This window comes from Stegostoma tigrinum, chromosome 29 (genome assembly GCF_030684315.1).
Source record: "Stegostoma tigrinum isolate sSteTig4 chromosome 29, sSteTig4.hap1, whole genome shotgun sequence".
Lineage (NCBI taxonomy): Eukaryota > Metazoa > Chordata > Chondrichthyes > Orectolobiformes > Stegostomatidae > Stegostoma > Stegostoma tigrinum.
The window spans coordinates 48,238,277-48,262,589 of NC_081382.1; positions in this window are offsets into that span (position 1 = coordinate 48,238,277).

Genomic DNA, 24,313 nt, shown 5'->3' on the forward strand with positions numbered 1-24,313 from the left:
GGCGAGAAACAGAGGGACTGAAACAGAGGGGCTGAAACATAGGGCGAGAAACAGAGGGGCTGAAACAAAGGGGCTGAAACAGAGGGGCTGAAACAGAGGGACTGAAACAGAGGGGATGAAACAGAGGGCGAGAAACAGAGGGGCTGAAACAGAATGCGAGAAACAGAGGGGCTGAAACAGAGGGCGAGAAACAAAGGGCGAGAAACAGAGGGCGAGAAACACAGGGCGAGAAACAGGGGGCGAGAAACAGAGGGGCTGAAACAGAGGGGCTGAAACAGAGGGGCTGAAACAGAGGGGCTGAATCAGAGGGGCTGAAACAGAGTGCGAGAAACAGAGGGCGAGAAACAGAGTGGCTGAAACAGAGGGGCTGATACAGAGTGGCTGAAACAGAGGGGCTGAAACAGAGGGCGAGAAACAGAGGGGCTGAAACAGAGGGGCTGAAACACAGGGGGAGAAACAGAGGGGCTGAAACAGAGGGGCTGAAACAGAGGGCGAGAAACAGAGGGCGATAAACAGAGGGGTTGAAACAGAGGGGCTGAAACAGAGGGGCTGAAACAGAGGGCGAGAAACAGAGGGCGAGAAACAGAGGGCGAGAAACAGAGGGGCTGAAACAGAGGGGCTGAAACAGAGGGGCTGAAACAGAGGGGCTGAAACCAAGGGGCTGAAAAAGAGGGGCTGAAACAGAGGGCGAGAAACAGAGTGCGAGAAACAGAGGGCGAGAAACAGAGGGGCTGAAACAGAGGGGTTGAAACAGAGGGGCTGAAACAGAGGGCGAGAAACAGAGGGCGAGAAACAGAGAGCGAGAAACAGAGGGCGAGAAACAGATGGCGAGAAACAGAGGGGCTGAAACAGAGGGGCTGAAACAGAGGGGCTGAAACAGAGGGGCTGAAACAGAGGGCGAGAAACAGTGGGAGAGAAACAGAGGACGAGAAACAGAGGGGCTGAAACAGAGGGGCTGAAACAGAGGGGCTGAAACAGAGGGCGAGAAACAGAGGGCGAGAAATAGAGAGCGAGAAACAGAGGGCGAGAAACAGAGGGCGAGAAACAGAGGGGCTGAAACAGAGAGGCTGAAACAGAGGGTCTGAAACAGATGGCGAGAAACAGAGGGGCTGAAACAGAGGGGCTGAAACAGAGGGGCTGAAACAGAGGGGCTGAAACAGAGGGCGAGAAACAGAGGGCGAGAAACAGAGAGCGAGAAACAGAGGGCGAGAAACAGAGGGCGAGAAATAGAGGGCGAGAAACAGAGGGGCTGAAACAGAGGGGCTGAAACAGAGGGGCTGAAAAAGAGGGGCTGATACAGAGGGGCTGAAACAGAGGGGCTGAAACAGAGGGCGAGAAACAGAGGGGCTGACACAGAGGGGCTGAAACAGAGGGGCTGAAACAGAGGGCGAGAAACAGAGGGGCTGAAACAGAGTGCGAGAAACAGAGGCGCTGAAACCGAGGGCGAGAAACAGAGGGCGAGAAACAGAGGGGCTGAAACAGAGGGGCTGAAACAGAGGTGCTGAAACAGAGGGGCTGAAACAGAGGGGCTGAAACAGAGGGCGAGAAACAGTGGGCGAGTAACAGAGGACGAGAAACAGAGGGGCTGAAACAGAGGGGCTGAAACAGAGGGGCTGAAACAGAGGGCGAGAAACAGAGGGCGAGAAACAGAGAGCGAGAAACAGAGGGCGAGAAACAGAGGGCGAGAAATAGAGGGCGAGAAACAGAGGGGCTGAAACAGAGGGGCTGAAACAGAGGGGCTGAAAAAGAGGGGCTGATACAGAGGGGCTGAAACAGAGGGGCTGAAACAGAGGGCGAGAAACAGAGGGGCTGAAACAGAGGGGCTGAAACAGAGGGGCTGAAACAGAGGGCGAGAAACAGAGGGGCTGAAACAGAGTGCGAGAAACAGAGGGGCTGAAACCGAGGGCGAGAAACAGAGGGCGATAACAGAGGGGCTGAAACAGAGGGGCTGAAACAGAGGTGCTGAAACAGAGGGGCTGAAACAGAGGGGCTGAAACAGAGGGCGAGAAACAGTGGGCGAGTAACAGAGGACGAGAAACAGAGGGGCTGAAACAGAGGGGCTGAAACAGAGGGGCTGAAACAGAGGGCGAGAAACAGTGGGCGAGAAACATTGAGCGCGAAACAGAGGGCGTGAAACAGAGGGCGAGAAACAGAGGGGCTGAAACAGAGGGGCTGAAACAGAGGGGCGGAAACAGATGGCGAGAAACAGAGGGTCTGAAACAGAGGGGCTGAAACAGAGGGGCTGAAACAGAGGGGCTGAAACAGAGGGCGAGAAACAGAGGGCGAGAAACAGAGAGCGAGAAACAGAGGGCGAGAAACAGAGGGCGAGAAACAGAGGGCGAGAAACAGAGGGGCTGAAACAGAGGGTCTGAAAGAGAGGGGCTGAAACAGAGGGGCTGATACAGAGGGGCTGAAACAGTTGAGCTGAAACAGAGGGCGAGAAACAGAGGGGCTGAAACAGAGGGGCTGAAACAGAGGGCGAGAAACAGAGGGGCTGAAACTGAGGGACTGAAACAGAGGGGCTGAAACAGAGGGCGAGAAACAGAGGGGCGGAAACAGAGGGGCTGAAACAGAGGGGCAGAAACAGAGGGGCTGAAACAGAGGGCGAGAAACAGAGGGCGAGAAACAGAGAGCGAGAAACAGAGGGCGAGAAACAGAGGGCGAGAAACAGAGGGGCTGAAACAGAGGGGCTGAAACAGAGGGGCTGAAACAGAGGGGCTGAAACAGTGGGCGAGAAACAGAGGGCGAGAAACAGAGAGCGAGAAACAGAGGGCGAGAAACAGCGGGCGAGAAACAGAGGGCGAGAAACAGAGGGGCTGAAACAGAGGGGCTGAAACAGAGGGGCAGAAACAGAGGGCGAGAAACAGAGGGCGAGAAACAGAGGGGCTGAAACAGAGTGGCTGAAACAGAGGGGCTGAAACAGAGGGGCTGAAACAGAGGGCGAGAAACAGAGGGACTGAAACAGAGGGGCTGAAACAGAGGGCGAGAAACAGAGGGGCTGAAACAAAGGGGCTGAAACAGAGGGGCTGAAACAGAGGGACTGAAACAGAGGGGATGAAACAGAGGGCGAGAAACAGAGGGGCTGAAACAGAGTGCGAGAAACAGAGGGGCTGAAACAGAGGGCGAGAAACAAAGGGCGAGAAACAGAGGGCGAGAAACAGAGGGCGAGAAACAGGGGGCGAGAAACAGAGGGGCTGAAACAGAGGGGCTGAAACAGAGGGGCTGAAACAGAGGGGCTGAATCAGAGGGGCTGAAACAGAGTGCGAGAAACAGAGGGCGAGAAACAGAGTGGCTGAAACAGAGGGGCTGATACAGAGTGGCTGAAACAGAGGGGCTGAAACAGAGGGCGAGAAACACAGGGGCTGAAACAGAGGGGCTGAAACAGAGGGCGAGAAACAGAGGGGCTGAAACAGAGGGGCTGAAACAGAGGGCGAGAAACAGAGGGGCTGAAACAGAGGGGCTGAAACAGAGGGGCTGAAACAGAGGGGCTGAAGCAGAGGGCGAGAAACAGAGGGGCTGAAACAGAGGGCGAGAAACAGAGGGGCTGAAACCGAGGGCGAGAAACAGAGGGCGAGAAACAGAGGGGCTGAAACAGAGGGGCTGAAACAGAGGAGCTGAAACAGAGGGGCTGAAACAGAGGGGATGAAAGAGAGGGCGAGAAACAGAGGGGCTGAAACAGAGGGGCTGAAACAGAGGGGCTGAAACAGAGGGGCTGAAACAGAGGGCGAGAAACAGTGGTCGAGAAACAGAGGGAGAGAAACAGAGGTGCTGAAACAGAGGGGCTGAAACAGAGGGGCTGAAACAGAGGGCGAGAAACAGAGGGCGAGAAAAAGAGAGCGAGAAACAGAGGGCGAGAAACAGAGGGCGAGAAACAGAGGGGCTGAAACAGAGGGGCTGAAACAGATGGCGAGAAACAGAGGGGCTGAAACAGTGGGCGAGAAACAGAGGGGCTGAAACAGAGGGCGAGAAACAGAGAGCGAGGAACAGAGGAGCTGAAACAGAGGGGCTGAAACAGAGGGCGAGAAACAGAGGGCGAGAAACAGAGAGCGAGAAACAGAGGGCGAGAAACAGAGGGCGAGAAACAGAGGGGCTGAAACAGAGGGGCTGAAACAGAGGGGCTGAAACAGAGGGGCTGAAACAGAGGGCGAGAAACAGTGGGCGAGAAACAGAGGGCGAGAAACAGAGTGGCTGAAACAGAGGGGCTGAAACAGAGGGGCTGAAACAGAGGGCGAGAAACAGAGGGCGAGAAACAGAGGGCGAGAAACAGAGGGCGAGAAACAGAGGGGCTGAAACAGAGGGGCTGAAAAAGAGGGGCTGAAACAGAGGGGCTGAAACAGTGGGCGAGAAACAGAGGGCGAGAAACAGAGAGCGAGAAACAGAGGGCGAGAAACAGCGGGCGAGAAACAGAGGGTTAGAAACAGAGGGGCGGAAACAGAGGGGCTGAAACAGAGGGGCAGAAACAGAGGGCGAGAAACAGAGGGCGAGAAACAGAGGGGCTGAAACAGAGTGGCTGAAACAGAGGGGCTGAAACAGAGGGGCTGAAACAGAGGGCGAGAAACAGAGGGACTGAAACAGAGGGGCTGAAACATAGGGCGAGAAACAGAGGGGCTGAAACAAAGGGGCTGAAACAGAGGGGCTGAAACAGAGGGACTGAAACAGAGGGGATGAAACAGAGGGCGAGAAACAGAGGGGCTGAAACAGAATGCGAGAAACAGAGGGGCTGAAACAGAGGGCGAGAAACAAAGGGCGAGAAACAGAGGGCGAGAAACACAGGGCGAGAAACAGGGGGCGAGAAACAGAGGGGCTGAAACAGAGGGGCTGAAACAGAGGGGCTGAAACAGAGGGGCTGAATCAGAGGGGCTGAAACAGAGTGCGAGAAACAGAGGGCGAGAAACAGAGTGGCTGAAACAGAGGGGCTGATACAGAGTGGCTGAAACAGAGGGGCTGAAACAGAGGGCGAGAAACAGAGGGGCTGAAACAGAGGGGCTGAAACACAGGGGGAGAAACAGAGGGGCTGAAACAGAGGGGCTGAAACAGAGGGCGAGAAACAGAGGGCGATAAACAGAGGGGTTGAAACAGAGGGGCTGAAACAGAGGGGCTGAAACAGAGGGCGAGAAACAGAGGGCGAGAAACAGAGGGCGAGAAACAGAGGGGCTGAAACAGAGGGGCTGAAACAGAGGGGCTGAAACAGAGGGGCTGAAACAAAGGGGCTGAAAAAGAGGGGCTGAAACAGAGGGCGAGAAACAGAGGGCGAGAAACAGAGGGCGAGAAACAGAGGGGCTGAAACAGAGGGGTTGAAACAGAGGGGCTGAAACAGAGGGCGAGAAACAGAGGGCGAGAAACAGAGAGCGAGAAACAGAGGGCGAGAAACAGATGGCGAGAAACAGAGGGGCTGAAACAGAGGGGCTGAAACAGAGGGGCTGAAACAGAGGGGCTGAAACAGAGGGCGAGAAACAGTGGGAGAGAAACAGAGGACGAGAAACAGAGGGGCTGAAACAGAGGGGCTGAAACAGAGGGGCTGAAACAGAGGGCGAGAAACAGAGGGCGAGAAATAGAGAGCGAGAAACAGAGGGCGAGAAACAGAGGGCGAGAAACAGAGGGGCTGAAACAGAGAGGCTGAAACAGAGGGTCTGAAACAGATGGCGAGAAACAGAGGGGCTGAAACAGAGGGGCTGAAACAGAGGGGCTGAAACAGAGGGGCTGAAACAGAGGGCGAGAAACAGAGGGCGAGAAACAGAGAGCGAGAAACAGAGGGCGAGAAACAGAGGGCGAGAAATAGAGGGCGAGAAACAGAGGGGCTGAAACAGAGGGGCTGAAACAGAGGGGCTGAAAAAGAGGGGCTGATACAGAGGGGCTGAAACAGAGGGGCTGAAACAGAGGGCGAGAAACAGAGGGGCTGACACAGAGGGGCTGAAACAGAGGGGCTGAAACAGAGGGCGAGAAACAGAGGGGCTGAAACAGAGTGCGAGAAACAGAGGCGCTGAAACCGAGGGCGAGAAACAGAGGGCGAGAAACAGAGGGGCTGAAACAGAGGGGCTGAAACAGAGGTGCTGAAACAGAGGGGCTGAAACAGAGGGGCTGAAACAGAGGGCGAGAAACAGTGGGCGAGTAACAGAGGACGAGAAACAGAGGGGCTGAAACAGAGGGGCTGAAACAGAGGGGCTGAAACAGAGGGCGAGAAACAGTGGGCGAGAAACATTGAGCGCGAAACAGAGGGCGTGAAACAGAGGGCGAGAAACAGAGGGGCTGAAACAGAGGGGCTGAAACAGAGGGGCGGAAACAGATGGCGAGAAACAGCGGGGCTGAAACAGAGGGGCTGAAACAGAGGGGCTGAAACAGAGGGGCTGAAACAGAGGGCGAGAAACAGAGGGCGAGAAACAGAGAGCGAGAAACAGAGGGCGAGAAACAGTGGGCGAGAAACAGAGGGCGAGAAACAGAGGGGCTGAAACAGAGGGGCTGAAACAGAGGGGCTGAAACAGAGGGGCTGATACAGAGGGGCTGAAACAGTTGAGCTGAAACAGAGGGCGAGAAACAGAGGGGCTGAAACAGAGGGGCTGAAACAGAGGGCGAGAAACAGAGGGGCTGAAACTGAGGGACTGAAACAGAGGGGCTGAAACAGAGGGCGAGAAACAGAGGGGCGGAAACAGAGGGGCTGAAACAGAGGGGCTGAAACAGAGGGGCTGAAACAGAGGGCGAGAAACAGAGGGCGAGAAACAGAGAGCGAGAAACAGAGGGCGAGAAACAGAGGGCGAGAAACAGAGGGGCTGAAACAGAGGGGCTGAAACAGAGGGGCTGAAACAGAGGGGCTGAAACAGTGGGCGAGAAACAGAGGGCGAGAAACAGAGAGCGAGAAACAGAGGGCGAGAAACAGCGGGCGAGAAACAGAGGGCGAGAAACAGAGGGGCTGAAACAGAGGGGCTGAAACAGAGGGGCAGAAACAGAGGGCGAGAAACAGAGGGCGAGAAACAGAGGGGCTGAAACAGAGTGGCTGAAACAGAGGGGCTGAAACAGAGGGGCTGAAACAGAGGGCGAGAAACAGAGGGACTGAAACAGAGGGGCTGAAACAGAGGGCGAGAAACAGAGGGGCTGAAACAAAGGGGCTGAAACAGAGGGGCTGAAACAGAGGGACTGAAACAGAGGGGATGAAACAGAGGGCGAGAAACAGAGGGGCTGAAACAGAGTGCGAGAAACAGAGGGGCTGAAACAGAGGGCGAGAAACAAAGGGCGAGAAACAGAGGGCGAGAAACAGAGGGCGAGAAACAGGGGGCGAGAAACAGAGGGGCTGAAACAGAGGGGCTGAAACAGAGGGGCTGAAACAGAGGGGCTGAATGAGAGGGGCTGAAACAGAGTGCGAGAAACAGAGGGCGAGAAACAGAGTGGCTGAAACAGAGGGGCTGATATAGAGTGGCTGAAACAGAGGGGCTGAAACAGAGGGCGAGAAACAGAGGGGCTGAAACAGAGGGGCTGAAACAGAGGGCGAGAAACAGAGGGGCTGAAACAGAGGGGCTGAAACAGAGGGCGAGAAACAGAGGGCGATAAACAGAGGGGCTGAAACATTGGGGCTGAAACAGAGGGGCTGATACAGAGGGGCTGAAACAGTTGAGCTGAAACAGAGGGCGAGAAACAGAGGGGCTGAAACAGAGGGGCTGAAACAGAGGGCGAGAAACAGAGGGCGAGAAACAGAGAGCGAGAAACAGAGGGCGAGAAACAGAGGGCGAGAAACAGAGGGCGAGAAACAGAGGGGCTGAAACAGAGGGGCTGAAACAGAGGGGCTGAAACAGAGGGGCTGATACAGAGGGGCTGAAACAGTTGAGCTGAAACAGAGGGCGAGAAACAGAGGGGCTGAAACAGAGGGGCTGAAACAGAGGGCGAGAAACAGAGGGGCTGAAACTGAGGGACTGAAACAGAGGGGCTGAAACAGAGGGCGAGAAACAGAGGGGCGGAAACAGAGGGGCTGAAACAGAGGGGCTGAAACAGAGGGGCTGAAACAGAGGGCGAGAAACAGAGGGCGAGAAACAGAGAGCGAGAAACAGAGGGCGAGAAACAGAGGGCGAGAAACAGAGGGGCTGAAACAGAGGGGCTGAAACAGAGGGGCTGAAACAGAGGGGCTGAAACAGTGGGCGAGAAACAGAGGGCGAGAAACAGAGAGCGAGAAACAGAGGGCGAGAAACAGCGGGCTAGAAACAGAGGGCGAGAAACAGAGGGGCTGAAACAGAGGGGCTGAAACAGAGGGGCAGAAACAGAGGGCGAGAAACAGAGGGCGAGAAACAGAGGGGCTGAAACAGAGTGGCTGAAACAGAGGGGCTGAAACAGAGGGGCTGAAACAGAGGGCGAGAAACAGAGGGACTGAAACAGAGGGGCTGAAACAGAGGGCGAGAAACAGAGGGGCTGAAACAAAGGGGCTGAAACAGAGGGGCTGAAACAGAGGGACTGAAACAGAGGGGATGAAACAGAGGGCGAGAAACAGAGGGGCTGAAACAGAGGGCGAGAAACAAAGGGCGAGAAACAGAGGGCGAGAAACAGAGGGCGAGAAACAGGGGGCGAGAAACAGAGGGGCTGAAACAGAGGGGCTGAAACAGAGGGGCTGAAACAGAGGGGCTGAATCAGAGGGGCTGAAACAGAGTGCGAGAAACAGAGGGCGAGAAACAGAGTGGCTGAAACAGAGGGGCTGATACAGAGTGGCTGAAACAGAGGGGCTGAAACAGAGGGCGAGAAACAGAGGGGCTGAAACAGAGGGGCTGAAACAGAGGGCGAGAAACAGAGGGGCTGAAACAGAGGGCGAGAAACAGAGGGCGATAAACAGAGGGGTTGAAACAGACGTTCTGAAACAGAGGGGCTGAAACAGAGGGCGAGAAACAGAGGGCGAGAAACAGAGGGCGAGTAACAGAGGGGCTGAAACAGAGGGCGAGAAACAGAGGGACTGAAACAGAGGGGCTGAAACAGAGGGCGAGAAACAGAGGGGCTGAAACAAAGGGGCTGAAACAGAGGGGCTGAAACAGAGGGACTGAAACAGAGGGGATGAAACAGAGGGCGAGAAACAGAGGGGCTGAAACAGAGTGCGAGAAACAGAGGGGCTGAAACAGAGGGCGAGAAACAAAGGGCGAGAAACAGAGGGCGAGAAACAGAGGGCGAGAAACAGGGGGCGAGAAACAGAGGGGCTGAAACAGAGGGGCTGAAACAGAGGGGCTGAAACAGAGGGGCTGAATCAGAGGGGCTGAAACAGAGTGCGAGAAACAGAGGGCGAGAAACAGAGTGGCTGAAACAGAGGGGCTGATACAGAGTGGCTGAAACAGAGGGGCTGAAACAGAGGGCGAGAAACAGAGGGGCTGAAACAGAGGGGCTGAAACAGAGGGCGAGAAACAGAGGGGCTGAAACAGAGGGACTGAAACAGAGGGCGAGAAACAGAGGGCGATAAACAGAGGGGTTGAAACAGACGTTCTGAAACAGAGGGGCTGAAACAGAGGGCGAGAAACAGAGGGCGAGAAACAGAGGGCGAGAAACAGAGGGGCTGAAACAGAGGGGCTGAAACAGAGGGGCTGAAACAGAGGGGCTGAAACAAAGGGGCTGAAACAGAGGGGCTGAAACAGAGGGCGAGAAACAGAGGGCGAGAAACAGAGGGCGAGGAACAGAGGCGCTGAAACAGAGGGGTTGAAACAGAGGGGCTGAAACAGAGGGCGAGAAACAGAGGGCGAGAAACAGAGAGCGAGAAACAGAGGGCGAGAAACAGATGGCGAGAAACAGAGGGGCTGAAACAGAGGGGCTGAAACAGAGGGGCTGAAACAGAGGGGCTGAAACAGAGGGCGAGAAACAGTGGGAGAGAAACAGAGGACGAGAAACAGAGGGGCTGAAACAGAGGGGCTGAAACAGAGGGGCTGAAACAGAGGGCGAGAAACAGAGGGCGAGAAATAGAGAGCGAGAAACAGAGGGCGAGAAACAGAGGGCGAGAAACAGAGGGGCTGAAACAGAGAGGCTGAAACAGAGGGGCTGAAACAGATGGCGAGAAACAGAGGGGCTGAAACAGAGGGGCTGAAACAGAGGGGCTGAAACAGAGGGGCTGAAACAGTGGGCGAGAAACAGAGGGCGAGAAACAGAGAGCGAGATACAGAGGGCGAGAAACAGAGGGCGAGAAATAGAGGGCGAGAAACAGAGGGGCTGAAACAGAGGGGCTGAAACAGAGGGGCTGAAAAAGAGGGGCTGATACAGAGGGGCTGAAACAGAGGGGCTGAAACAGAGGGCGAGAAACAGAGGGGCTGAAACAGAGGGGCTGAAACAGAGGGGCTGAAACAGAGGGCGAGAAACAGAGGGGCTGAAACAGAGTGCGAGAAACAGAGGGGCTGAAACCGAGGGCGAGAAACAGAGGGCGAGAAACAGAGGGGCTGAAACAGAGGGGCTGAAACAGAGGTGCTGAAACAGAGGGGCTGAAACAGAGGGGCTGAAACAGAGGGCGAGAAACAGTGGGCGAGTAACAGAGGACGAGAAACAGAGGGGCTGAAACAGAGGGGCTGAAACAGAGGGGCTGAAACAGAGGGCGAGAAACAGTGGGCGAGAAACATTGAGCGCGAAACAGAGGGCGTGAAACAGAGGGCGAGAAACAGAGGGGCTGAAACAGAGGGGCTGAAACAGAGGGGCGGAAACAGATGGCGAGAAACAGAGGGGCTGAAACAGAGGGGCTGAAACAGAGGGGCTGAAACAGAGGGGCTGAAACAGAGGGCGAGAAACAGAGGGCGAGAAACAGAGAGCGAGAAACAGAGGGCGAGAAACAGAGGGCGAGAAACAGAGGGCGAGAAACAGAGGGGCTGAAACAGAGGGGCTGAAACAGAGGGGCTGAAACAGAGGGGCTGATACAGAGGGGCTGAAACAGAGGGGCTGAAACAGAGGGCGAGAAACAGAGGGGCTGAAACAGAGGGGCTGAAACAGAGGGCGAGAAACAGAGGGGCTGAAACAGAGGGGCTGGAACAGAGGGGCTGAAACAGAGGGACTGAAACAGAGGGGCTGAACCAGAGGGCGAGAAACAGAGGGGCGGAAACAGAGGGCGAGAAACAGAGGGGCTGAAACAGAGAGCGAGAAACAAAGGGCGAGAAAGAATGGTGCTGAAAAAGAGGGGCTGAAACAGAGGGGCTGAAACAGAAGGGCTGAAACAGAGGGCGAGAAACAGAGGGGCTGAAACAGAGGGGCTGAAACATATGGCGAGAAACAGAGGGGCTGTAACAGTGGGCGAGAAACAGAGTGGCTGAAACAGAGGGCGAGAAACAGAGAAAGAGAAACAGAGGGCGAGAAACAGAGGGGCTGATACAGAGGGGCTGAAACAGTGGGGCTGAAACAGAAGGGCTGAAACAGAGGGGCTGAAACAGAGGGGCTGAAACAGTGGGCGAGAAACAGAGGGTGAGAAACAGAGGGCGAGAAACAGAGGGCGAGAAACAGAGGGGCTGAAACAGAGGGGCTGATACTGAGGGGCTGAAACAGAGGGTCTGAAACATAGGGCGAGAAACAGAGGGGCTGGAAAAGAGGGCGAGAAACAGAGGGGCTGAAACAGTTGGGCTTAAACAGAAGGGCTGAAAAAGTGGGGCTGAAACAGAGGGGCTGAAACAGAGGGGCTGAAACAGAGGGCGAGAAACAGAGGGGCTGAAACAGGGGGCGAGAAACAGAGGGGCTGAAACCGATGGCGAGAAACAGAGGGCGAGAAACAGAGGGGTGAAACAGAGGGGCTGAAACAGAGGAGCTGAAACAGAGGGGCTGAAACAGAGGGGATGAAACAGAGGGCGAGAAACAGAGGGGCTGAAACAGAGGGGCTGAAACAGAGGGGCTGAAACAGAGGGGCTGAAACAGAGGGGCTGAAACAGAGGGGCTGAAACAGAGGGCGAGAAACAGAGGGCGAGAAACAGAGAGCGAGAAACAGAGGGCGAGAAACAGAGGGCGAGAAACAGAGGGCGAGAAACAGAGGGGCTGAAACAGAGGGGCTGAAACAGAGGGGATGAAACAGAAGGGCTGAAACAGAGGGGCTGAAACAGAGGGGCTGAAACAGAGGGCGAGAAACACAGGGCGAGAAACAAAGAGCGAGAAACAGAGGGCGAGAAACAGTGGGCGAGAAACAGAGGGCGAGGAACAGAGGGGCTGAAACAGAGGGGCTGAAACAGAGGGCGAGAAACAGAGGGCGAGAAACAGAGGGCGAGAAACAGAGGGGCTGAAACAGAGTGGCTGAAACAGAGGGGCTGATACAGAGGGGCTGAAACAGAGGGCGAGAAACAGAGGGGCTGAAACAGAGGGGCTGAAACAGAGGGCGAGAAACAGAGGGGCTGAAACAGTTGGGCTTAAACAGAAGGGCTGAAAAAGAGGGGCTGAAACAGTGGGGCTGAAACAGAGGGGCTGAAACAGAGGGCGAGAAACAGAGGGGCTGAAACAGAGGGCGAGAAACAGAGGGGCTGAAACCGATGGCGAGAAACAGAGGGCGAGAAACAGAGGGGTGAAACAGAGGGGCTGAAACAGAGGAGCTGAAACAGAGGGGCTGAAACAGAGGGGATGAAACAGAGGGCGAGAAACAGAGGGGCTGAAACAGAGGGGCTGAAACAGAGGGGCTGAAACAGAGGGGCTGAAACAGAGGGGCTGAAACAGAGGGGCTGAAACAGAGGGCGAGAAACAGAGGGCGAGAAACAGAGAGCGAGAAACAGAGGGCGAGAAACAGAGGGCGAGAAACAGAGGGCGAGAAACAGAGGGGCTGAAACAGAGTGGCTGAAACAGAGGGGATGAAACAGAAGGGCTGAAACAGAGGGGCTGAAACAGAGGGGCTGAAACAGAGGACGAGAAACAGAGGGCGAGAAACAAAGAGCGAGAAACAGAGGGCGAGAAACAGAGGGCGAGAAACAGAGGGCGAGGAACAGAGGGGCTGAAACAGAGGGGCTGAAACAGAGAGCGAGAAACAGAGGGCGATAAACAGAGGGCGAGAAACAGAGGTGCTGAAACAGAGTGGCTGAAAGAGAGGGGCTGATACAGAGGGGCTGAAACAGAGGGCGAGAAACAGAGGGCGAGAAACAGAGAGCGAGAAACAGAGGGCGAGAAACAGAGGGCGAGAAACAGAGGGGCTGAAACAGAGGGGCTGAAACAGAGGGGCTGAAACAGAGGGGCTGAAACAGTGGGCGAGAAACAGAGGGCGAGAAACAGAGAGCGAGAAACAGAGGGCGAGAAACAGCGGGGCTGAAACAGTGGGCGAGAAACAGAGGGGCTGAAACAGAGGGCGAGAAACAGAGAGCGAGAAACAGAGGGGCTGAAACCGAGGGGCTGAAACAGATGGCGAGAAACAGAGGGGCTGAAACAGTGGGCGAGAAACAGAGGGGCTGAAACAGAGGGCGAGAAACAGAGAGCGAGGAACAGAGGAGCTGAAACAGAGGGGCTGAAACCGAGGGCGAGAAACAGAGGGCGAGAAACAGAGAGCGAGAAACAGAGGGCGAGAAACAGAGGGCGAGAAACAGAGGGGGTGAAACAGAGGGGCTGAAACAGAGGGGCTGAAACAGAGGGGCTGAAACAGAGGGCGAGAAACAGTGGGCGAGAAACAGAGGGCGAGAAACAGAGGGGCTGAAACAGAGGGGCTGAAACAGAGGGGCTGAAACAGAGGGCGAGAAACAGAGGGCGAGAAACAGAGAGCGAGAAACAGAGGGCGAGAAACAGAGGGCGAGAAACAGAGGGGCTGAAACAGAGGGGCTGAAACAGAGGGGCTGAAACAGAGGGGCTGAAACAGTGGGCGAGAAACAGAGGGCGAGAAACAGAGAGCGAGAAACAGAGGGCGAGAAACAGCGGGCGAGAAACAGAGGGCGAGAAACAGAGGGGCTGAAACAGAGGGGCTGAAACAGAGGGGCAGAAACAGAGGGCGAGAAACAGAGGGCGAGAAACAGAGGGGCTGAAACAGAGTGGCTGAAACAGAGGGGCTGAATCAGAGGGGCTGAAACAGAGGGCGAGAAACAGAGGGACTGAAACAGAGGGGCTGAAACAGAGGGCGAGAAACAGTGGGGCTGAAACAAAGGGGCTGAAACAGAGGGGCTGAACCAGAGGGACTGAAACAGAGGGGATGAAACAGAGGGCGAGAAACAGAGGGGCTGAAACAGAGTGCGAGAAACAGAGGGGCTGAAACAGAGGGCGAGAAACAAAGGGCGAGAAACAGAGGGCGAGAAACAGAGGGCGAGAAACAGGGGGCGAGAAACAGAGGGGCTGAAACAGAGCGGCTGAAACAGAGGGGCTGAAACAGAGGGGCTGAAACAGAGGGGCTGAAACAGAGTGCGAGAAACAGAGGGCGAGAAACAGAGTGGCTGAAACAGAGGGGCTGATACAGAGTGGCTGAAACAGAGGGGCTGAAACAGAGGGCGAGAAACAGAGGGGCTGAAACAGAGGGGCTGAAACAGAGGGCGAGAAACAGAGGGGCTGAAACAGAGGGGCTGAAACAGAGGGCGAGAAACAGAGGGCGATAAACAGAGGGGTTGAAACAGACGGGCTGAAACAGAGGGGCTGAAACAGAGGGCGAGAAACAGAGGGCGAGAAACAGAGGGCGAAAAACAGAGGGCGAGAAACAGAGGAGCTGAAACAGAGGGGCTGAAACAGAGGGGCTGAAACAGAGGGGCTGAAACAAAGGGGCTGAAACAGAGGGGCTGAAACAGAGTGCGAGAAACAGAGGGCGAGAAACAGAGGGCGAGGAACAGAGGGGCTGAAACAGAGGGGCTGAAACAGAGGGGCTGAAACAGAGGGCGAGAAACAGAGGGCGAGAAACAGAGAGCGAGAAACAGAGGGCGAGAAACAGATGGCGAGAAACAGAGGGGCTGAAACAGAGGGGCTGAAACAGAGGGGCTGAAACAGAGGGGCTGAAACAGAGGGCGAGAAACAGTGGGAGAGAAACAGATGACGAGAAACAGAGGGCGTGAAACAAAGTGCGAGAAACAGAGGTGCTGAAACAGTGGTGCTGAAACTGAGGGGTTGAAACAGAGGGGCTGAAACAGAGGGGCTGAAACAGAGGGCGAGAAACAGAGGGGCTGAAACCGAGGGGCTGAAACAGATGGCGAGAAACAGAGGGGCTGAAACAGTGGGCGAGAAACAGAGGGGCTGAAACAGAGGGCGAGAAACAGAGAGCGAGGAACAGAGGGCGAGAAACAGAGAGCGAGAAACAGAGGGCGAGAAACAGATGGCGAGAAACAGAGGGGCTGAAACAGAGGGGTTGAAACAGAGGGGCTGAAACAGAGGGGCTGAAACAGAGGGCGAGAAACAGTGGGAGAGAAACAGAGGACGAGAAACAGAGGGGCTGAAACAGAGGGGCTGAAACAGAGGGGCTGAAACAGAGGGCGAGAAACAGAGGGCGAGAAATAGAGAGCGAGAAACAGAGGGCGAGAAACAGAGGGCGAGAAACTGAGGGGCTGAAACAGAGAGGCTGAAACAGAGGGGCTGAAACAGATGGCGAGAAACAGAGGGGCTGAAACAGAGGGGCTGAAACAGAGGGGCTGAAACAGAGGGGCTGAAACAGTGGGCGAGAAACAGAGGGCGAGAAACAGAGAGCGAGATACAGAGGGCGAGAAACAGAGGGCGAGAAATAGAGGGCGAGAAACAGAGGGGCTGAAACAGAGGGGCTGAAACAGAGGGGCTGAAAAAGAGGGGCTGATACAGAGGGGCTGAAACAGAGGGGCTGAAACAGAGGGCGAGAAACAGAGGGGCTGAAACAGAGCGGCTGAAACAGAGGGGCTGAAACAGAGGGCGAGAAACAGAGGGGCTGAAACAGAGTGCGAGAAACAGAGGGGCTGAAACCGAGGGCGAGAAACAGAGGGCGAGAAACAGAGGGGCTGAAACAGAGGGACTGAAACAGAGGTGCTGAAACAGAGGGGCTGAAACAGAGGGGCTGAAACAGAGGGCGAGAAACAGTGGGCGAGTAACAGAGGACGAGAAACAGAGGGGCTGAAACAGAGGGGCTGAAACAGAGGGGCTGAAACAGAGGGCGAGAAACAGTGGGCGAGAAACATTGAGCGCGAAACAGAGGGCGTGAAACAGAGGGCGAGAAACAGAGGGGCTGAAACAGAGGGGCTGAAACAGAGGGGCGGAAACAGATGGCGAGAAACAGAGGGGCTGAAACAGAGGGGCTGAAACAGAGGGGCTGAAACAGAGGGGCTGAAACAGAGGGCGAGAAACAGAGGGCGAGAAACAGAGAGCGAGAAACAGAGGGCGAGAAACAGAGGGCGAGAAACAGAGGGCGAGAAACAGAGGGGCTGAAACAGAGGGGCTGAAACAGAGGGGCTGAAACAGAGGGGCTGATACAGAGGGGCTGAAACAGAGGGGCTGAAACAGAGGGCGAGAAACAGAGGGGCTGAAACAGAGGGGCTGAAACAGAGGGCGAGAAACAGAGGGGCTGAAACAGAGGGGCTGGAACAGAGGGGCTGAAACAGAGGGACTGAAACAGAGGGGCTGAAACAGAGGGCGAGAAACAGAGGGGCGGAAACAGAGGGCGAGAAACAGAGGGGCTGAAACAGAGAGCGAGAAACAAAGGGCGAGAAAGAATGGTGCTGAAAAAGAGGGGCTGAAACAGAGGGGCTGAAACAGAAGGGCTGAAACAGAGGGCGAGAAACAGAGGGGCTGAAACAGAGGGGCTGAAACATATGGCGAGAAACAGAGGGGCTGTAACAGTGGGCGAGAAACAGAGTGGCTGAAACAGAGGGCGAGAAACAGAGAAAGAGAAACAGAGGGCGAGAAACAGAGGGGCTGATACAGAGGGGCTGAAACAGTGGGGCTGAAACAGAAGGGCTGAAACAGAGGGGCTGAAACAGAGGGGCTGAAACAGTGGGCGAGAAACAGAGGGTGAGAAACAGAGGGCGAGAAACAGAGGGCGAGAAACAGAGGGGCTGAAACAGAGGGGCTGATACTGAGGGGCTGAAACAGAGGGTCTGAAACATAGGGCGAGAAACAGAGGGGCTGAAAAAGAGGGCGAGAAACAGAGGGGCTGAAACAGTTGGGCTTAAACAGAAGGGCTGAAAAAGTGGGGCTGAAACAGAGGGGCTGAAACAGAGGGGCTGAAACAGAGGGCGAGAAACAGAGGGGCTGAAACAGGGGGCGAGAAACAGAGGGGCTGAAACCGATGGCGAGAAACAGAGGGCGAGAAACAGAGGGGTGAAACAGAGGGGCTGAAACAGAGGAGCTGAAACAGAGGGGCTGAAACAGAGGGGATGAAACAGAGGGCGAGAAACAGAGGGGCTGAAACAGAGGGGCTGAAACAGAGGGGCTGAAACAGAGGGGCTGAAACAGAGGGGCTGAAACAGAGGGGCTGAAACAGAGGGGCTGAAACAGAGGGCGAGAAACAGAGGGCGAGAAACAGAGAGCGAGAAACAGAGGGCGAGAAACAGAGGGCGAGAAACAGAGGGCGAGAAACAGAGGGGCTGAAACAGAGGGGCTGAAACAGAGGGGATGAAACAGAAGGGCTGAAACAGAGGGGCTGAAACAGAGGGGCTGAAACAGAGGGCGAGAAACAGAGGGCGAGAAACAAAGAGCGAGAAACAGAGGGCGAGAAACAGAGGGCGAGAAACAGAGGGCGAGGAACAGAGGGGCTGAAACAGAGGGGCTGAAACAGAGGGCGAGAAACAGAGGGCGAGAAACAGAGGGCGAGAAACAGAGGGGCTGAAACAGAGTGGCTGAAACAGAGGGGCTGATACAGAGGGGCTGAAACAGAGGGCGAGAAACAGAGGGGCTGAAACAGAGGGGCTGAAACAGAGGGCGAGAAACAGAGGGGCTGAAACAGTTGGGCTTAAACAGAAGGGCTGAAAAAGAGGGGCTGAAACAGTGGGGCTGAAACAGAGGGGCTGAAACAGAGGGCGAGAAACAGAGGGGCTGAAACAGAGGGCGAGAAACAGAGGGGCTGAAACCGATGGCGAGAAACAGAGGGCGAGAAACAGAGGGGTGAAACAGAGGGGCTGAAACAGAGGAGCTGAAACAGAGGGGCTGAAACAGAGGGGATGAAACAGAGGGCGAGAAACAGAGGGGCTGAAACAGAGGGGCTGAAACAGAGGGGCTGAAACAGAGGGGCTGAAACAGAGGGGCTGAAACAGAGGGGCTGAAACAGAGGGCGAGAAACAGAGGGCGAGAAACAGAGAGCGAGAAACAGAGGGCGAGAAACAGAGGGCGAGAAACAGAGGGCGAGAAACAGAGGGGCTGAAACAGAGTGGCTGAAACAGAGGGGATGAAACAGAAGGGCTGAAACAGAGGGGCTGAAACAGAGGGGCTGAAACAGAGGACGAGAAACAGAGGGCGAGAAACAAAGAGCGAGAAACAGAGGGCGAGAAACAGAGGGCGAGAAACAGAGGGCGAGGAACAGAGGGGCTGAAACAGAGGGGCTGAAACAGAGAGCGAGAAACAGAGGGCGATAAACAGAGGGCGAGAAACAGAGGTGCTGAAACAGAGTGGCTGAAAGAGAGGGGCTGATACAGAGGGGCTGAAACAGAGGGCGAGAAACAGAGGGCGAGAAACAGAGAGCGAGAAACAGAGGGCGAGAAACAGAGGGCGAGAAACAGAGGGGCTGAAACAGAGGGGCTGAAACAGAGGGGCTGAAACAGAGGGGCTGAAACAGTGGGCGAGAAACAGAGGGCGAGAAACAGAGAGCGAGAAACAGAGGGCGAGAAACAGCGGGGCTGAAACAGTGGGCGAGAAACAGAGGGGCTGAAACAGAGGGCGAGAAACAGAGAGCGAGAAACAGAGGGGCTGAAACCGAGGGGCTGAAACAGATGGCGAGAAACAGAGGGGCTGAAACAGTGGGCGAGAAACAGAGGGGCTGAAACAGAGGGCGAGAAACAGAGAGCGAGGAACAGAGGAGCTGAAAAAGAGGGGCTGAAACAGAGGGCGAGAAACAGAGGGCGAGAAACAGAGAGCGAGAAACAGAGGGCGAGAAACAGAGGGCGAGAAACAGAGGGGGTGAAACAGAGGGGCTGAAACAGAGGGGCTGAAACAGAGGGGCTGAAACAGAGGGCGAGAAACAGTGGGCGAGAAACAGAGGGCGAGAAACAGAGGGGCTGAAACAGAGGGGCTGAAACAGAGGGGCTGAAACAGAGGGCGAGAAACAGAGGGCGAGAAACAGAGAGCGAGAAACAGAGGGCGAGAAACAGAGGGCGAGAAACAGAGGGGCTGAAACAGAGGGGCTGAAACAGAGGGGCTGAAACAGAGGGGCTGAAACAGTGGGCGAGAAACAGAGGGCGAGAAACAGAGAGCGAGAAACAGAGGGCGAGAAACAGCGGGCGAGAAACAGAGGGCGAGAAACAGAGGGGCTGAAACAGAGGGGCTGAAACAGAGGGGCAGAAACAGAGGGCGAGAAACAGAGGGCGAGAAACAGAGGGGCTGAAACAGAGTGGCTGAAACAGAGGGGCTGAAACAGAGGGGCTGAAACAGAGGGCGAGAAACAGAGGGACTGAAACAGAGGGGCTGAAACAGAGGGCGAGAAACAGTGGGGCTGAAACAAAGGGGCTGAAACAGAGGGGCTGAACCAGAGGGACTGAAACAGAGGGGATGAAACAGAGGGCGAGAAACAGAGGGGCTGAAACAGAGTGCGAGAAACAGAGGGGCTGAAACAGAGGGCGAGAAACAAAGGGCGAGAAACAGAGGGCGAGAAACAGAGGGCGAGAAACAGGGGGCGAGAAACAGAGGGGCTGAAACAGAGCGGCTGAAACAGAGGGGCTGAAACAGAGGGGCTGAAACAGAGGGGCTGAAACAGAGTGCGAGAAACAGAGGGCGAGAAACAGAGTGGCTGAAACAGAGGGGCTGATACAGAGTGGCTGAAACAGAGGGGCTGAAACAGAGGGCGAGAAACAGAGGGGCTGAAACAGAGGGGCTGAAACAGAGGGCGAGAAACAGAGGGGCTGAAACAGAGGGGCTGAAACAGAGGGCGAGAAACAGAGGGCGATAAACAGAGGGGTTGAAACAGACGGGCTGAAACAGAGGGGCTGAAACAGAGGGCGAGAAACAGAGGGCGAGAAACAGAGGGCGAAAAACAGAGGGCGAGAAACAGAGGAGCTGAAACAGAGGGGCTGAAACAGAGGGGCTGAAACAGAGGGGCTGAAACAAAGGGGCTGAAACAGAGGGGCTGAAACAGAGTGCGAGAAACAGAGGGCGAGAAACAGAGGGCGAGGAACAGAGGGGCTGAAACAGAGGGTCTGAAACAGAGGGGCTGAAACAGAGGGCGAGAAACAGAGGGCGAGAAACAGAGAGCGAGAAACAGAGGGCGAGAAACAGATGGCGAGAAACAGAGGGGCTGAAACAGAGGGGCTGAAACAGAGGGGCTGAAACAGAGGGGCTGAAACAGAGGGCGAGAAACAGTGGGAGAGAAACAGATGACGAGAAACAGAGGGCGTGAAACAAAGTGCGAGAAACAGAGGTGCTGAAACAGTGGTGCTGAAACTGAGGGGTTGAAACAGAGGGGCTGAAACAGAGGGGCTGAAACAGAGGGCGAGAAACAGAGGGGCTGAAACCGAGGGGCTGAAACAGATGGCGAGAAACAGAGGGGCTGAAACAGTGGGCGAGAAACAGAGGGGCTGAAACAGAGGGCGAGAAACAGAGAGCGAGGAACAGAGGAGCTGAAACAGAGGGGCTGAAACAGAGGGCGAGAAACAGAGGGCGAGAAACAGAGAGCGAGAAACAGAGGGCGAGAAACAGAGGGCGAGAAACAGAGGGGCTGAAACAGAGGGGCTGAAACAGAGGGGCTGAAACAGAGGGGCTGAAACAGAGGGCGAGAAACAGTGGGCGAGAAACAGAGGGCGAGAAACAGAGGGGCTGAAACAGAGGGGCTGAAACAGAGGGGCTGAAACAGAGGGCGAGAAACAGAGGGCGAGAAACAGAGAGCGAGAAACAGAGGGCGAGAAACAGAGGGCGAGAAACAGAGGGGCTGAAACAGAGGGGCTGAAACAGAGGGGCTGAAACAGAGGGGCTGAAACAGTGGGCGAGAAACAGAGGGCGAGAAACAGAGAGCGAGAAACAGAGGGCGAGAAACAGCAGGCGAGAAACAGAGGGCGAGAAACAGAGGGGCTGAAACAGAGGGGCTGAAACAGAGGGGCAGAAACAGAGGGCGAGAAACAGAGGGCGAGAAACAGAGGGGCTGAAACAGAGTGGCTGAAACAGAGGGGCTGAAACAGAGGGGCTGAAACAGAGGGCGAGAAACAGAGGGACTGAAACAGAGGGGCTGAAACAGAGGGCGAGAAACAGAGGGGCTGAAACAAAGGGGCTGAAACAGAGGGGCTGAAACAGAGGGACTGAAACAGAGGGGATGAAACAGAGGGCGAGAAACAGAGGGGCTGAAACAGAGTGCGAGAAACAGAGGGGCTGAAACAGAGGGCGAGAAACAAAAGGCGAGAAACAGAGGGCGAGAAACAGAGGGCGAGAAACAGGGGGCGAGAAACAGAGGGGCTGAAACAGAGGGGCTGAAACAGAGGGGCTGAAACAGAGGGGCTGAAACAGAGTGCCAGAAACAGAGGGCGAGAAACAGAGTGGCTGAAACAGAGGGGCTGATACAGAGTGGCTGAAACAGAGGGGCTGAAACAGAGGGCGAGAAACAGAGGGGCTGAAACAGAGGGGCTGAAACAGAGGGCGAGAAACAGAGGGGCTGAAACAGAGGGGCTGAAACAGAGGGCGAGAAACAGAGGGCGATAAACAGAGGGGTTGAAACAGAGGGGCTGAAACAGAGGGGCTGAAACAGAGGGCGAGAAACAGAGGGCGAGAAACAGAGGGCGAAAAACAGAGGGCGAGAAACAGAGGGGCTGAAACAGAGGGGCTGAAACAGAGGGGCTGAAACAGAGGGGCTGAAACAAAGGGGCTGAAACAGAGGGGCTGAAACAGAGGGCGAGAAACAGAGTGCGAGAAACAGAGGGCGAGGAACAGAGGGGCTGAAACAGAGGGGCTGAAACAGAGGGGCTGAAACAGAGGGCGAGAAACAGAGGGCGAGAAACAGAGAGCGAGAAACAGAGGGCGAGAAACAGATGGCGAGAAACAGAGGGGCTGAAACAGAGGGGCTGAAACAGAGGGGCTGAAACAGAGGGGCTGAAACAGAGGGCGAGAAACAGTGGGAGAGAAACAGAGGACGAGAAACAGAGGGGCTGAAACAGAGGGGCTGAAACAGAGGGGCTGAAACAGAGGGCGAGAAACAGAGGGCGAGAAATAGAGAGCGAGAAACAGAGGGCGAGAAACAGAGGGCGAGAAACAGAGGGGCTGAAACAGAGAGGCTGAAACAGAGGGGCTGAAACAGATGGCGAGAAACAGAGGGGCTGAAACAGAGGGGCTGAAACAGAGGGGCTGAAACAGAGGGGCTGAAACAGAGGGCGAGAAACAGAGGGCGAGAAACAGAGAGCGAGAAACAGAGGGCGAGAAACAGAGGGCGAGAAACAGAGGGCGAGAAACAGAGGGGCTGAAACAGAGGGGCTGAAACAGAGGGGCTGAAAAAGAGGGGCTGATACAGAGGGGCTGAAACAGAGGGGCTGAAACAGAGGGCGAGAAACAGAGGGGCTGAAACAGAGGGGCTGAAACAGAGGGGCTGAAACAGAGGGCGAGAAACAGAGGGGCTGAAACAGAGGGCGAGAAACAGAGGGGCTGAAACAGAGTGCGAGAAACAGAGGGCGAGAAACAGAGGGGCTGAAACAGAGGGGCTGAAACAGAGGAGCTGAAACAGAGGGGCTGAAACAGAGGAGCTGAAACAGAGGGGCTGAAACAGAGGGGCTGAAACAGAGGGCGAGAAACAGTGGGCGAGTAACAGAGGACGAGAAACAGAGGGGCTGAAACAGAGGAGCTGAAACAGAGGGGCTGAAACAGAGGGCGAGAAACAGTGGGCGAGAAACAGAGTGCGCGAAACAGAGGGCGTGAAACAGAGGGCGAGAAACAGAGGGGCTGAAACAGAGGGGCTGAAACAGAGGGGCGGAAACAGATGGCGAGAAACAGAGGGGCTGAAACAGAGGGGCTGAAACAGAGGGGCTGAAACAGAGGGGCTGAAACAGAGGGCGAGAAACAGAGGGCGAGAAACAGAGAGCGAGAAACAGAGGGCGAGAAACAGAGGGCGAGAAACAGAGGGCGAGAAACAGAGGGGCTGAAACAGAGGGGCTGAAACAGAGGGGCTGAAACAGAGGGGCTGATACAGAGGGGCTGAAACAGAGGGGCTGAAACAGAGGGCGAGAAACAGAGGGGCTGAAACAGAGGGGCTGAAACAGAGGGCGAGAAACAGAGGGGCTGAAACAGAGGGGCTGAAACAGAGGGGCTGAAACAGAGGGACTGAAACAGAGGGGCTGAAACAGAGGGACTGAAACAGAGGGGCGGAAACAGAGGGCGAGAAACAGAGGGGCTGAAACAGAGAGCGAGAAACAAAGGGCGAGAAAGAATGGTGCTGAAAAAGAGGGGCTGAAACAGAGGGGCTGAAACAGAAGGGCTGAAACAGAGGGCGAGAAACAGAGGGGCTGAAACAGAGGGGCTGAAACATATGGCGAGAAACAGAGGGGCTGTAACAGTGGGCGAGAAACAGAGGGGCTGAAACAGAGGGCGAGAAACAGAGAAAGAGAAACAGAGGGCGAGAAACAGAGGGGCTGAAACAGAGGGGCTGAAACAGTGGGCTGAAACAGATGGGCTGAAACAGTGGGGCTGAAACAGAGGGGCTGAAACAGTGGGCGAGAAACAGAGGGTGAGAAACAGAGGGCGAGAAACAGAGGGCGAGAAACAGAGGGGCTGAAACAGAGGGGCTGATACTGAGGGGCTGAAACAGAGGGTCTGAAACATAGGGCGAGAAACAGAGGGGCTGAAAAAGAGGGCGAGAAACAGAGGGGCTGAAACAGTTGGGCTTAAACAGAAGGGCTGAAAAAGAGGGGCTGAAACAGAGGGGCTGAAACAGAGGGGCTGAAACAGAGGGCGAGAAACAGAGGGGCTGAAACAGAGGGCGAGAAACAGAGGGGCTGAAACCGATGGCGAGAAACAGAGGGCGAGAAACAGAGGGGTGAAACAGAGGGGCTGAAACAGAGGAGCTGAAACAGAGGGGCTGAAACAGAGGGGATGAAACAGAGGGCGAGAAACAGAGGGGCTGAAACAGAGGGGCTGAAACAGAGGGGCTGAAACAGAGGGGCTGAAACAGAGGGGCTGAAACAGAGGGGCTGAAACAGAGGGCGAGAAACAGAGGGCGAGAAACAGAGAGCGAGAAACAGAGGGCGTGAAACAGAGGGCGAGAAACAGAGGGCGAGAAACAGAGGGGCTGAAACAGAGGGGCTGAAACAGAGGGGATGAAACAGAAGGGCTGAAACAGAGGGGCTGAAACAGAGGGGCTGAAACAGAGGGCGAGAAACAGAGGGCGAGAAACAAAGAG